Raw genomic sequence first — 15,048 nt, forward strand, 5'->3', positions numbered from 1 at the left:
GGTGGAGAACCCTCTGGCCGCGTCCATCGCTCTCACAGAGGAAGGCGTGAGACCCCTGGAGACCCCCAGCTCCAGGACGCAAATAGAGGGTTGAGCCCCGGCTCGGGGAACTCCCTGCAAACCATCGCTGGCCCGACGAGAGCCCGGGAAGAAAGAGACGCCCAGAAGCACCTGGTCTGAGTCTCAGAAACATCAGGGTTTACTAAGCACTTGGTCTCTGGAACGCCTGCCTTTCCAAATACCACATCTTCCTGAGGCACTCCGTCCCGCCACAGGCGGCAACCGTGCCGGCCTCGGGGAGGGGAGCCCGGCGCGCCCGCCCTCCGCGGAGCCTGCCCCCGGGGCCGGCCGGCCCGCTGCGGCTCCCTGTTTGTTTGCCGACGTTTGCATACACGTCTTGGGTTGCCTGCCTTGTTTTTTTTTTTCTTTCCAGTCAGTTCAGCAGTGTCCCGAAATTCACCCCCAGTGGAACTTCAGCCTCTGCTCCTCCTCTTCTTGGAACTGCCTTTTGTTTGTCTGGCAGCCTTGGTTCTATGGGGGTGTGCGATGATAATAGTACGCGGGCTTATATAACCCTCTTCATCTTGCAAGCACTTCGCAGACAGTCCCTAATGAATCTGCGGGCCGCCGAAAGGCCGGGCGGCTGTAGCGGCGGCCAGCGAACCCCCAGCCCGCGCGCCGAGGCCAGAGGGGAGGGCGGTGCGGGTCAGAGGCCAGGCCTCCCTGGCTCCCCGCGCCTCGGAGGTCAGGGCAGATAAGGAACAATGCCTCTCGGCCTGGGGAGGAGGAAGGAAGTCCCGCTGCCACCTTATCTCTGCTCCTCTGCCTGCTCCCAGTTCCCAGAGCTGGTTCTCTAGAGAAGATTTGGAAGGCGGCTTTCGTAAGTATGATGCTCTGCTTTTTCTTTAAAAAGGAAGGAAACAAACTTTCCTTACTGCCCTTGTCCACTTCATATTATCTATTCGTTAGAAGCATTTCCCTCGCTCGGATGCTTAGGTGATGGAAAGTGTGTTTCTGGCCAAAGTCCTCCACCCAGTTGGGTCCCTCCTAAAAGTAATAGGAGGGGAAAGGGGTGTGGGAAGATAATTCACTTAACAAAAGAGCACCCAGGCCAGGTGCTGAAATGTGCCCACTTTGACCGCATCGTGGTCAGGTCTGACTGGACTACGCACATCTCTTCACCCTGGTTATTCACCTGGTTTGTTAGACAACAGAAAGGATGGCAGGACTTGAATCTTCGGTTTCCCTGTGTGCAGTCTCCCAGTTTCAGACAAATAGAATTGTTGGAAGTTTCTTTCCACACTATGAAATAAATCCCATCTTTCGGTGTGGCCTTGAAACTTGCACGGGCTTGTATACTCTACAAAACACTGTAAGTCTAGTGGACATGTGAATTGTTATTAAGTTTTCCACTGCCTAGCTGAAGGCTCTAAATACTAAAGGAACGTGGATACTAACTTCTTAAGCCCCGGCAACAACCAAAGCTCTTGCCCCTAAACTGCGTTTTCGTAAAGAATGCTGAATTAACAGAGTAGTTTTCTCAGGGATGATGCTCATTGTGTTGAGAACTTGTCTTTAGCAAAAAGTGAATTTAAAACCTGAGAATAACAGTAAGAAAGACACAATTTCTGAACTTATTTCAGTTCCGTTTTGGGTATTTGTACAACTTGCATTTACAAAACCATGATGATAACTTGGGGCTCTATGGGATATAGAAAATTACTGTCTACTCGGGTAAGAAAACTAAGAAATATAAATTGACAAGCCCTCTCACTTTTAATGCTGTAAGTGCTCTGATAGATCCACATAGATCCACTCAGCTTGATTGTCTTTATCTTTAGATAAGCAGATGTGAAAACCACATATAATGGGTATGTATAAATGTGTGTGTTTATACATACAAATATATGTAAGAGTTCAGGATAATTAAATATATATTTACACATACATATACTCTTACTTTTCTGGTATCTATCTGGTGCTCAGAATTTTACATGTTATAATATCCAAAATGGGCCAAGTGGAAAGATTTCATATCAAATTTCAGAATGCAATAGAGCTCTTTATTCAGCAAACATAGGAAACATTATAAAATTGTGTCTATTTTAAAGAATCTCTTTAAATGACATTTCCACTTAGAATTCTCTGTGGCTTCCAAGAAATTCTAAGGCGTAATTAAAGTTGAACATGAGACTGGATTCTAGTTGCTTTTACCCCTGAATTTAAAAGTGATCTGTCAACACTAAATTCTATATGCTAGCTAATTTAATTACAAAGATCAGCCGCATAATCTCAACATTAGCTTCAAAGGCATACTCAGTCATAGTAGAAAGAATACAAACCATGATGGGGTCCAGATTTGAGGCTTGCTTTTGCCATTACCTGGTTATATGACCAGAAGCAAGATCTTTAAGATTTGCAGCCTCAGGTTTCACATTTATAAAATGTGACCAGTACTACTTACCCCGAAGACAGGATTGTTGAAAGGACTGAAAGGAGATAATATATGTGAACTACCTAGCATGGTGTCTGAAAATAACAGCGTTTCGGTCCGTTTTAGGGCTTTTCCATTTACTCTATATCTTCATCTTTGATTCAGTTCATTTATTGAGCATCTACTATGTGTTACATGCTACACTAAGCACTAGTGATGCAAAGGTGAATAAGATTAATATCCCGCCCTGGAAGAGTTTATAATCTGAGACGACCGTTCAAAACAACGGATAATTTTCTTAACAGCGTACTACCTGCAAAAACAGAAGTGTGTTTAAGATTAAGTGACAGAATTGAAGCCAGAGGGATGATTTCTGCCTAGTGTCAGTCAAGGGAACTTGCACAAAGATGACAGTGATTGCGTGAGTCTTAAAGGTGTGGATGGACCTTGCAGAAGAGGAGAGCTGGAGAGGAGAACATGCGAGAAAGCCTGGGGTCAGAAGCTGATTTCAGTTGGTGCCTAATCATGAATATTCTGGTGCCTCGTGCTGTGTTTAGACCTATTACTCTAGTAAAACTCAAACTCATGCATGGACCAGCTCGTGATCTTCAAAAAGTCTGCTTCATAGATTCATACCGATAAAAAAAGCGTGGGCCGAAATGTAAACCAACTGCATCATTAAGACACTGTTGGGTTTAATAGACAATGTATATGTTTGTAGCAAAGCCATCCCAGTGATGGAAGCATGGCAACACCAGCTCCTTAACTCACCAGCACCTGCACTGTCAGAATCATTCTTTAATCAATGGGAGTCAATCTGCATGGAGCAAGAAGGCAGAGAGTAGATATGATTTTTGTCGTAGGAAGGTTTTACATAGAGTATCTGGTATCCAGTACGGAGTGGGGGTGGGCAAAAGCCAAGGGGGTTGACAATGCCGTAAACTAGGAGACCGGTTCAAAGTGTACAGTGAGAAATGCTGAGGTCCTGAGCAATGTAGGTGGACCGTAGGGCACAGATTCCAGAAATATTTAGAAGGTAAGACATTCTCGACTTGGGGGCTGAATGGGAGAATGAAAGGAAAAGGAAGGGTCTGTATTAGTTTTGGGCTCAACTGGGTAGCTACGATGGAATACCCTAAAACAGAAGGAGGCACAATTTTATAACAGAAAATTGAGTTAGTGAGGGGGGAGGGATGTTGAGTTCAAGTGTCGGTAAGAAGGTAGACTGCAACATTGAGTTAAAAAATCAAAAAAGTGTTTTAAAAAGTATAAAACTGCCAGATCTGGGGGGAGGCGATTTTAAGCTCTCCCTCTTGTGCTTGATGCCCCCAAGAAATGTCAATATCTGGGCTTAGTGGGCTCTGAGCTTTCATCTTGCATCCCTGCTGTTGAGCAGATTGTTTTTCCATTAACTTTTCAACAGGAAGGCCATGTCTAGGGCAGTCTTGCCAATAGCCAAGCATCCCCTTAAAAAGACTAATTTGAACTTCCTCTGAGCCTTCAGCAATTAGGAGAGACTAGGAAAAAAGATCTGTGGGCTAGTAGAATACTTACTGAGGAAGAACACATATTCACAAAGAATATTTAATCATGAAGAAGCAGCCCTTCCTTAGCAGACTTTTCCACTCACTGCCCATGAATTAGGGGATGCACTCTGAGACTAGAGAAAAGGAGGTCATTTCTAAAACTAAGGAAAAGCTGGTGATTTCCCACCTGGCCACTCCTTAGCCTACAACCATCTCCTCCTTCCATGTGACCGGCAAGCTCTTCCCGTATGCTTGAACTGTGCGTCATTGCAAAGGAATTGGGGGGATAGCATTGGAGAAGTTTTAAAAGATGACCGCTGGAAGAATTTTCACAGTTAGAATGAATAGAAAACAATCTGATAGCAGACAGGAAGCTGTGACTTTTGAAATCTTTGAGGTCTGATTACTTGATAACCTTAGTTTTCTTATACCTTTCACCCTTTCTGCACTAAGCGCTTAAACTTCTATGGCAAAGCCTTGATTGGATTTCCTGCATTTCAGAGTGCCTTCCCCACCTGAACACTTCAGAGCAAATACCATTTATTATGAAAGGGGCTTAGCCCCGGACTTCATGACTCGTCACACAAAGTTGCATAATATTTCTTTCTGGTAGGCAAACTCTATCAACATATTTTATTTAAGAAGCTATTTCCACTTGTAAATAGAAAAAGATTTCTTGCTCATCAGAAAGATAATATTTGGTTATAAGCTGAATTCCACCCGGCTTCTGATGGTTCACTTCAAAATTCCCCAAACTTCAGAAATTATTTTGGGCTTTTGAAATCATGAAAAAAGGTTTCTATTTTTACCAAAATGTTTCCGCCATAAAAAAAAAAAAAGTTCCAAAAAGGAACAGTTACTATATCAGTTATACAAAATAATCACCATATATATATATTTTAAAATAAGATGGACTGGCATCATGGGAAAGTTTATTATTTAAAGAAGGAGAGGGATATATTTGGGGGAATTCCCATTAGCACAATAGAAAGCATGAGGAATATACTGAGCTTCCATATATGGTGCTGGCCATTCTGCATGTAGGTTACTCAAGCCATTTAAAGGCTTGGCTCCGTAAGCCAGGGCTACACTCTTCACAGTCTTTTTGGGTTTGCTGACATAATGATTTACTCCAGGCTGGGTGCTGCCTGAGCCACTGTGCTCTCCTGCCCAGTGTTTGAAGAGCGGGACAGGGTGCAGCTGTGCGGGCCCCCAGGCACCTGAGTGCAGAAGATTGCTGAACTGTGCTTCGTTTCTGTGCTGTTCGGAAAGCTGGACGCTCCCCAACTCTCTCTTGGGTTTGGCTTCCTGTTCACATGTTTTCTGGTCTCATGTCATTGTGCATGAAGTAATAGTCCCACATGCGAGCACCGTCCACAATGGCAAGATTTGTGTGGTTCAGTGCAAGTTTTCTAACGAGGACATTTTGGACCTTCCAGCAACTCCTTAGGGAAAGCAGTTTGGAACTATGACTACTTTCCAAGGCAGAACAAGCAAAGACAGAGTGCACTTCTGCAGCAAGACCAAATGCCACTTTTAGGAGAAATTAAAGGACAACTGCTGAAGAAAACTACACGTTTACCTTACACATCTATCTCCATGCACATGTGTGTACGGTGTAGGAAAACGCCTGCAATTCACAGTTTAAAAACATCAGTTACTATTGCAGCGTTTCACTATGAATGGTGCTAGTGTTTTCCACCGAGGACTGTTATTTTAATGGCATTTCTCTGCAGCAAAAGCTGATGAGTTTATGAAGTTTGGGAGCCAGGAAATGCAGCTCAGTTTCTGAACAACTGAAAGCCAAGAGAGTTAAGTTCAATCACCTCCCTGCTTTGTAGCATGGATTCATAAGTGCTAAGTACAAGAGCGCTAATAGAGAGAGAGAGAAGCCAAACCGAACTTTTGAAGTACAGCTCCTAAACTACCAAACTCAGCTCCCAGTATATTATCAGCAGGTGAAATTCTGGGGCACAGCCGCATTTATTTGTGGCTGTTTATGTCAAATTAATAGGCATAGATGCCAACATTTTATAGAATTTTAGAGCAAAAAGGGATCTTGGATGTCTCCCAATCTTATCTGTGTCTTTTACGTACAGAGGAACTGAGATGCATAGGAGTGCTTGCTTTCTTGCGCGCGCTCTCTCTCTCTTTCTCTCCCCACACACGTTTGCGCAAGACACATCTGAGTCTTGTGCTGAGTCGTTGCTTACAGAAAATATCATAAATCTGGCTTAAAAAAAGAACGGGCAAAATGACCCAGAGCCAGGCCAGTGATTGCCTGCTTCAGTCAAGTTTGTGTGGCCCAGGTTCGGCGCCGTGGGGACCGACAATTTATCCTTACCAGCGGCCCCATTATGCTGAGAGTAGGAGATGCACACGAAGCCCCGGGGAAAACCCTCACGCTTAGCAATCCTAAAACCCGATCGAGAGATGAGCCTTCACCCATGTAGACAGCAGTGACAGCAATGGGGACCGTATAACTAAATGCTACATTGCGTGGCACGGACTTTGGGTGTTGGAGTGCTGGTGAGAGAAATGAAAATGGAGGTTGTCAGGAAACATCAGGATTTCAGCTGATCCCAGAGGGGTGCTTAGAATGTGAATAGGTGGCGGGGAATATGGCGGATCTTTCTAAGTAAAGAACAGCAGAAATGAAAGTATAAAGAGAATCTCATAGGGGTCAAGGGAGGGGGCAGAAGGAATGGGGGGACCCTGAGGAAGCCAGGCTGGTGGGTACTTCCCTATAGCATTTCCCAACTGGACCAACGAACCATGGAGCTCCCAGTATTTCCATATATTATTATCTACTAAAATGTTACTGAAATATGTACCCTAAAAAACATAGGTGTAAATCACTTGAATTATATTTATATGCCTATACATCCTCAATAATAACATTATATTTTATCATTGAAAATCCAAGAGAAATTGCTGATTAAATAGGAACAAAACCATAAACCAATAATATTCTCTTTAATGATAATTTTCCTTGCCAGATGATGCCGTTTTGCTAAAATTAAAGAATAAATTTGTTTTAACCATGTTCATTCATGAAACTGTAAAAAAAATTTTTTAATAAAAAATCTCTATTGCACAGTTAGTACTATTTATAATGAATTGTTACAAGAGGTGCGTGTGAAGGAGGACAGGATCCAGGGGGCACCTCTGCTCGGGTCCAGGTTAGGGAGGGGAGAACCTGATGGCTCAGCCAGCCTATCTCCTGGCTCTATTCTGGCCAATACAACTTCACACAGCACCACTGGAAGCGTATGCCTCTCGTGGGCACGTACTTATCAGCTAGGTAGTCAGGCTGCCTCTGTTCTTCCTCTAATAGCCTAAAGCAATTAAGTTGTTACGTTATTCTCCCACACGTTATCATCTTAACGATGACAAATCAGAGCCCTCGTTTATAAAATTTATGAAAACTCTGATCTCGTTCCATGAAAATACCTTTTGATTGCACATTACCACTGCAAGGGCAGTTGTATCTTTATTACAGGTTTAAAAAAAGTTAACGCAAGTAATGATGATGGCCAGTGTTTATGGTGTGCTTACGATGGGTCACAAATCCTTCTAAATTTTTTACGTGGTTCGCTATCATGTCATTTTCACATCAACCCTATGATCTTCAGTCCCCATTTTTCAGAGGCTTCTGAGGCACAGAGAAATTCATTAGCTCGCTCAAGGTCACAAAGCCAGTGAGCGCTGTAGCCTGGAGTTCAGGCATCCAATTCCAGGGTCTGCTACCCCCAGGAGCATATTCAGAATGATTGCAAAAAGAGTGTTCTTTGGCATTAGGCTATGCCAACGTGCCCACAGTCAGATACTTAGAGCCGTAAACATTTACTTTGGGAGATGGCAAGGTGTCATGCGTAATTATAAAGATAAACATTTCCATGTCCTCCAGGAACATATTTAAAAAGTGGACATCTGTGTGATGCTTATAATAATTTGTAATATTTGTAATATTATCAGAGACATGGGAACAGAGAATGTAAAAGTTTTCCGAGAGCTCAGCAACCTCCCAGGATGGGAAGCACAGGGCAGCAGTCAAAAGGCCAACTGGGTTGGGCGTGCCAGATGACAGAGGGTGGCGTAGATGGGTGGAGGAGCTGAGCTTCTGTCAGGAATGGAAAGGGACATGATAAGGTTGGCGTGGGAGGAAGGGTCCTGCAACAACAGGCCAGCCAGAGGGAGGCCCTGCTGCAGCAATCTTGCTATAAGAATGAAGCTTCCAGAGCAGAGTAAAAAGGTCTTGCTACTGTCTACATTTAACCTGAATCACCAGGGCCAGAAGAGATTCCAGGTCTATTGTACTGAGGGAAATAATCTATGCCCATTACCTCTGAGAGTCCCCTCCGTGCATACCAACAGACACTTGTTTTCACCAGTGAAGAGGTAAGAAAGCTCCAAATGAAATGTTCTAGTATTTACATGGGCAAGAGAAATACTTTTTAAAGGTAAAGGAAATTTGGGGTTGTTAAAGTGTGTGGATTGCTTTCCTATTCTTTCATATTTCTGATAGCTTATATTTTCTCATAAGATATACATATTATATATTTTCTATTTCCTCTTCTATACTATATGCCTTCTAATGTGTGCATGTTAAAAAGTGCTATTCACGGCGGCAAGATTGCATCATCAGATACTGCCTTAATCTGAGTGTTTCCTCTTATTCGAAGTAGCTAAATTGATTTTAGTTACTTTCATTTTTCAACGGCCATAAATGCAAAATAGAAACAAATTTAACCACTTGTAAGTGCTTACTTTGCTACTCATCAAATAATAGCTTGCAGCAGCTTGACGAGATTTTCTGAATCGGCACATTTTCCTTCCAAACAGGTCTCATAACCTGAAATTTGATGTCGCTCAACTTTTAAACTTGGAAGGCTTTGTAAACTTTTAAAAAGAAACTCGTCTTTATTAGTTTTAGGAAATCCAGTCAAAGAATAATATGAAATGAATCTAAGGGAAAGTCTTTCCCTTGATGAAGAGAGAGACGAATGGAACCTCCTACAAAAGCACTGAATTGCCCACCGTATTTCAAAGTCTCTCGCAAATGATTGTAAGAAAAGCAGTGTGGATAAAATTTGGAGACTATTATGCCTAATGATGTTCCCCTTTGAAGTGTGTGAAAGGGCACCATCTGACAGATGAGAGAAACCACTGATAAAATGCAACTGAGGGCACATTTGCTCTCCTCCATTGTAGGTGCTGACGGCCACCCACCACCGTCTGGAGAAGACGATTTTGGCAGATGACATGCGGGTTCTCCAAGACAGAGTAATTGCAGAAAATCTTCAAAGGTACTTGTATCAAACATGTTTCTCTTGCTTAATTAAACCAAGGCGCTAATTAAACCCGAGCACCCCATGTCACTTGAAGAGGGACTGTTCCGTGGATGGGGAGTTGTAGGAAACCGGGCAGCCTTGCACCTTCCCCTAGCATTTTCATCCTTCCTGGCTGAGAGAGCTAAAAGGGGCCTTGAATGCGGTAGAGGCGTTGCATGAAATTCGTCTTCAGGAATGGCAAAAGAACCGTCCGAACAATGAGCATCTGAAAAATCAGGGGCGCCCAGCTGGCTCAGTCAGTAGAGCCTGGGACTCTTGATCTTGGGGTTGTGGGTTTGAGCCCCACGTTGGGTGTAAAGAACTTTATTGACATGTGATGCGCTGTTCAGGAAGCTCAGGGGAATTAGAGGCACAGCGAATGGCAGGCCATCTTCACCCAGACTTCATCCACAGTCTCAGGTGAAAACTACAGATGTCACCTATCTTGTTCATTGCTTTGCCTTCACAGTGTCTTGCCTTGGCCAAGTAAATATTAGTGCCAGGGTATTGCGGGGCCAGGAAGAGTTACAGAGACCCACCTAAGCAATATGACCTTAGTTGCAAAAACATTCTTAGGGGTGTTGACTCATGAGAGTTTACAGCCCCATGTGTGTCTTCTCAAATGTCAACACTGGAATTTCTTCCCTTCTACCCCAACCAAACTAATGCAATGGAAACTGTTGAATTCCTGTTGGTTTCAAGTTGCAGCTCTTCTAAATCTTTACCCTTCGCTTGCATTGCATTCTAAGCCTTGCGTTGGCCCAGGTTGTCTTGGATAAAGTCCTCTAATCACCAAAAAGTTCGTGAACCTCACACAAACAAAACAAAATGAAATCTTCAACAGGTCTGGCCTGAATTTCAGGTTTATCTTTTGAGGACTGATTTATCCAGCTTCTCTTTCTAATACTTATGGAATTAAGCATTTTGTGTCCACACTACAAATGGCAAGGTTAGCAGGGAAATATCTGGAAGTGTACAGAAGTCTGGGGTTAGTTCCTTGACAGAAAATGATGAGCATTGCCTTTTTTTTCCCCTGTAATTCTCACTGCTTTGTGTGCAGATGATCTGGGATACCACCAGAAATGTATTGGAAGCTGGTTATCCACAAGGTAAATCAAAAATAAGAGAAAACAAGTTGAAGTTTAGTCTCCTTCCTTCAAAGCTCCAAACAGGAGAGGAAATATTCTAAAACAGAAACTAAACAAGGTATCTGTTTAGAAATTAGTTCAATAAACAGTAGAACTGTGACTTCTTAAGAATTCTTCATCTTCTTGAGTCAATTCTCCATTTAATGGGCAATTTTACTTTGAGCATTATATCCTCTTCATTTCTCAGCATATTCCTATTATGAGAAAACAGAAATGTGTTTAATATTGGATCAAGTTAGAATCACTTGCTGATATTTAACACACAAGACACTCACTTCTTAAAAATCTGTAAGCCCCCTCTGAGAGAAGTGTCTAGTCTCCTTTTTCTGTCTTTGGACTGGAAAATTCAGATTCTAAGTCCCACCAAGTGCCAGTTTCAAAATCTCTGCCCTTCCTCATCCCTCACTGGAGCTGGATTAGATAGGCAGCTGAGTCACTTTTCACCACCACATCTGTATTCATAGATCCACAGTCCTCCCATCTGGCAAATTTTGTAGAAAGAAATCAGGCCTTTCTTTGTGTGCTCAGACACTCAGGTTTATAAAATAAGGACCACTTTAATGAGCCTTAGAGCTTCAAAATGCTGCCTTGTGCATTTTTGATTGCCTCTCTGCTCCTGTCATCTGGCTATAAAGTTCATTCATTTAATATTTTTCCAGCTTTAAGAACTGCTTACCTGCAGTTCATTGAACTTGGCATCACCTCCAAAATACATAACACGAGAAACAGAACCAGGGGATGTTATAAGCAAAACTCAGAAGCTGCCTAAGCATCTCCTGACTGTCCGACTGCCAGAAGATTCTCTCTTGGTCCAAGGAAAGATAGATTGTATTCACATACAATAAGACAACAAAAAGACAATTAAATTTCACAGCGTGGGGTGGATTGTGAGTGTTCTTGTCAAAAATGTTCACACCTGTGGAACAGACTGTTATTTTTTGTGGAGCCTGGTTTTCAGCTTGAAATACACCTGCCAAAATCTGAATGGCCACTATTGTACGTTCTGGACTCAAAAACTGCACTGTCAGACGAGGCTTGGGGCACACAGATGGGATAAGTTAGAACAGCAGCTATGTTGTTTGTAAGGAAACTAAGACCTTTCCTAGCCCTGTTGATGCCTATTTAGGATGGAAAATTTTATCATAAGCATGTCTTGGCTGGGCCTCCCTGGCACTTTATTATATTTTTATATGACCTTAATAATTTAAGTGATACTCAATGTCTTAATTTAAATTTAAGAGATTTTTTTTTAATTGTCCATGGACTGTAATAGTAAACTACATCTTTTCTAGGGATCAGCTTCAGATTTAGACCCTAAAAACTGCTAAAATTATCTTTGTCTGGGTATCCACTGAGCATTTAAAGCTTGCCATGGAATATAAACGGCTTAATTTGGGGGTGCTAAGAAGCCGACTCCTTTCCCTTGTGATCACTCTCACCCTTAACATTTCTCAGTTAAAAATGCATTTGTTGTAAAACAATACAGTAGCTTTCAAATGTGAAATTTCTTTGAGGTAAAACACAGATGCACCAAACTCCAGCCCATTCAGTTTTTTGTATATGAATAGATGCAGTGAGGACTCCTAGAAAATTACCACTATTTGACTATTTTTGACCTACCCAAGCAGCAATTTCACATGGTACAACCTGATATTTTATATAATTGGAAACTCAGAGGATATACAATTTTATTCTGATTCTTTTCACTATTGTATAGAAACAATCTATAGTTTCTGCAGTGTCTTCATAGTTCATTAGTTCGAATTTGGGCATCACTCTCTATTACGTGGATGTGGGGCGTATTAAGTGGATTTTGCTTTTTCCCTATTAGAGATAACACTCAAAAAAACCTAACCCACAGCTTCTTCACACAGCCCTTTTATCTAGTTGCCTTCCAATGCCGGTTTTGAAACTAATGTCTTCTCCTGCGTCGTCCTTTCCTCCCTCCGAAACGAAATACTTTCACCTGTGAGTCATCAATACAAATCTAAGTGATAGAGCAAGCGTTAGTATGCGCAAGCGTACCGGCGTGCACACGTGCACACACATCACTAAATGGAGCTGTTTAGACAGTACAGCCTCAAAGCCAATGAATCTGTGCTGAAAGAAAACACCGAACTTCAATAGGATGAGAAACATCGCGCCCACCAGCCTGTGCCACCTTTCTCTGGCTTTTCTCCCTTCTCATCTGACTGAGACCTGGCTCAGCAGATGGTCCTCTCAGTATGCTTTGGCTGCCAAGAGAATAGAGCTTTGTCTAATATGGCGAGGAAACAAACTCCGGGGATATTAACCGACCAGAGGAAAACCCTTTGCTCTTGCCATAATGATACATTCAGGCAGGAAGTTAAGAGGAAAATAGCTACTCCCCTGGGGATGAGGAGTGTGGAGGGGGAGGGAGGGGAGCAGTTTAATTATGATGAGGGTGGGGGCGGGGTGATGGGGACAGTCACAAGTGGAGATCAAGAAAAAAGAATGGGATGATGTCATTCTTTACTGGGACAGTCACTGAAATGAAATCAGGTCACACACAATGGTCTTGTTCTATGCCTGCAACCGTAAGTGTTACAAGAGATTACTTTGTGGCAATGCTTGTTAGGAAGGGTCTAAGGGCCGTGCTCACATTAAGATATCCCCCAAGACATCTTTCGGATGGGGAAGAAGGGCAGAATCATCCCATCCAGTGCCGAAATGACCCACACGAGATGCACAACATTTGTTTTAAGATCACGAAGCCACAGTTTAGAATAGAAAAAGTCTGGATTCTTATATAACAGTGAGTTTTAAGAAGCAGATGCAACTCCACATCTTGGTTTCAGGCCAGATGTTTTAAACTGATGCCCTTTCTCATAGGATGATTTTGAATGGCATTTTAAAGTTAAGGGGAATATATTTCCCAGTATAAAGTTGCATTTTCTGAAAAGAAATACTGCCTTGTACTATGTTAGAGCATTTTTAGGACTGATTAACTCTGCTTACATAGGAAGCATTTGATTTGTGTCGATGTTGAATCCCTGGAGTCTAGAGTCGCTGGTGGCAGATGTATTCAAATTTAGGCTCCTTCTCTCAATGATGTCCTAATTTAACCTCATTCATCTGCTTCGATTTCACAAGAGGGCATCACAATTACAAATGAAGGTTAGATTTTTTAAGAAGTCATCCCTGGAATAATTAGGTGAGAGGGTCAAATCCTGTTATTAAGATTCTGTTGTGATTACATTATAGGGCTTAAAACAAATAAGTCATTGACTGAGGCTTTTTTTTTTTTTTTAGGCCATCTTTGCTGAGCGAGTATTTACCATAGTAGAACTGGAACACTGTAGGCTTTTTACATTCACATCTGCAGGGTACAGAATTTACAAAATTTAATGTTCAGTTTGGTAAACCACAGATCTTCAGTGCGTGTGTATATTCAGGGACAAGGTCCTTCTCTCTTTTGTAGATTTTACAAAACTGTAAAAGCAAAATGAGATTGCAGATAGAATTCATATTTGCTTTATGATTCTGCCTTCAAATTACTAGGGACTCTTGCATGGTCATCTCTGGTGTAGGGGAAGTGGTGGTGTGTATCTACATGACAAAGGTGTTGGAAAGTTGCTGTGGATTGTGGCTGTTACAGGACAAAGAGGCACATTTTGAAGGAATCCTTTTGGGGGTGCAGATTCTAACACAAACCTCAGTGGTTTCTGCTGCCCTTATTTTTTTTTTAATTTTAAAGTTTCTTTATTATATTATGTTAGTCACCATACAGTACATCCCTGGTTTCTGATGTAAAGTTCAATGATCAATTAGTTGCGTATAACACCCAGTGCACCATGCAATACGTGCCCTCCTTACTACCCATCACCAGCCTATCCCTTATTTTTAAATAAAAGGTGGTGAGGCTACAGGACCTTTGAGAGAGGATAATTATTTAAAAATAAAAAGTAACCAAAACATTTCCAAACAAATGATCGGCATCATCAGAAACTCTCAAGTTCTCAAGATGGTGTTTAATTTTCTTTTCTGTTTCTTTTCTAGCAGGCTTTAAAGAAATCTAAGTCCATTAACCAGAGCCAGTTGACAATAGCATCTAAAATGCCGGTGTTACTTTAAGCAAATCCATTATTTTTTTTAAAAAAGATTTTATTTATTTATTTGACTGAGAGAGACAGCCAGTGAGAGAGGGAACACAAGGAGGGGGAGTGGGAGAGGAAGAAGCAGGCTTCCAGCAGAGGAGCCTGATGTGGGGCTCGATCCCAGAATGCCGGGATCACGCCCTGAGCTGAAGGCAGATGCCCAACGACTGCGCCACCCAGGCACCCCTAAGCAAATCCACTATTAACAAAGCAGGTAAATCAAGCATGGCTTCTTACAATGGGATTCACCATAAAATTAATTTAAAAATTACTTACTTTTATAGTTTTACCAAAAAGAAAAAGATTTGATGCATTCTCTGCATTGAAATGTATTTATGTATTACATCAAGTAAGAATGCCCCAGCAGATTAAATCTATTCTATAATATTCACAGGAGCCAGGACGCCTCGGTGGCTCAGTCAGTTAAGCATCTGCCTGTGGCTCAGGTCATGATCCCAGGGTCCTGGAATCGAGCCCCACATGGTGTTC

General features: G+C 42.1%; 1 protein-coding gene across 4 annotated transcripts in view; it reads left to right on the plus strand.

Moving 5' to 3' along the window:
• The window catches only part of SULF1 (sulfatase 1), a 168,901-nt gene that overhangs the window by 23,015 nt on the left and 130,838 nt on the right, over nt 1–15,048 (plus strand). The window contains exons 1-2 of one of the 4 annotated variants that reach the window (XM_040625852.1): nt 576–880; nt 9,175–9,269. The gene's annotated coding sequence lies outside the window, so the exon portion shown is untranslated. Of the gene's footprint in view, nt 1–575; nt 881–9,174; nt 9,270–15,048 lie in introns of those variants that run through there. The other 3 variants (XM_008710774.2, XM_008710777.2, XM_040625851.1) reach the window with 3 other exon arrangements.

The sequence above is a fragment of the Ursus maritimus genome, unplaced genomic scaffold (assembly GCF_017311325.1).
Source record: "Ursus maritimus isolate PB19 unplaced genomic scaffold, ASM1731132v1 scaffold_9, whole genome shotgun sequence".
Taxonomy (NCBI): Eukaryota; Metazoa; Chordata; class Mammalia; order Carnivora; family Ursidae; genus Ursus; species Ursus maritimus.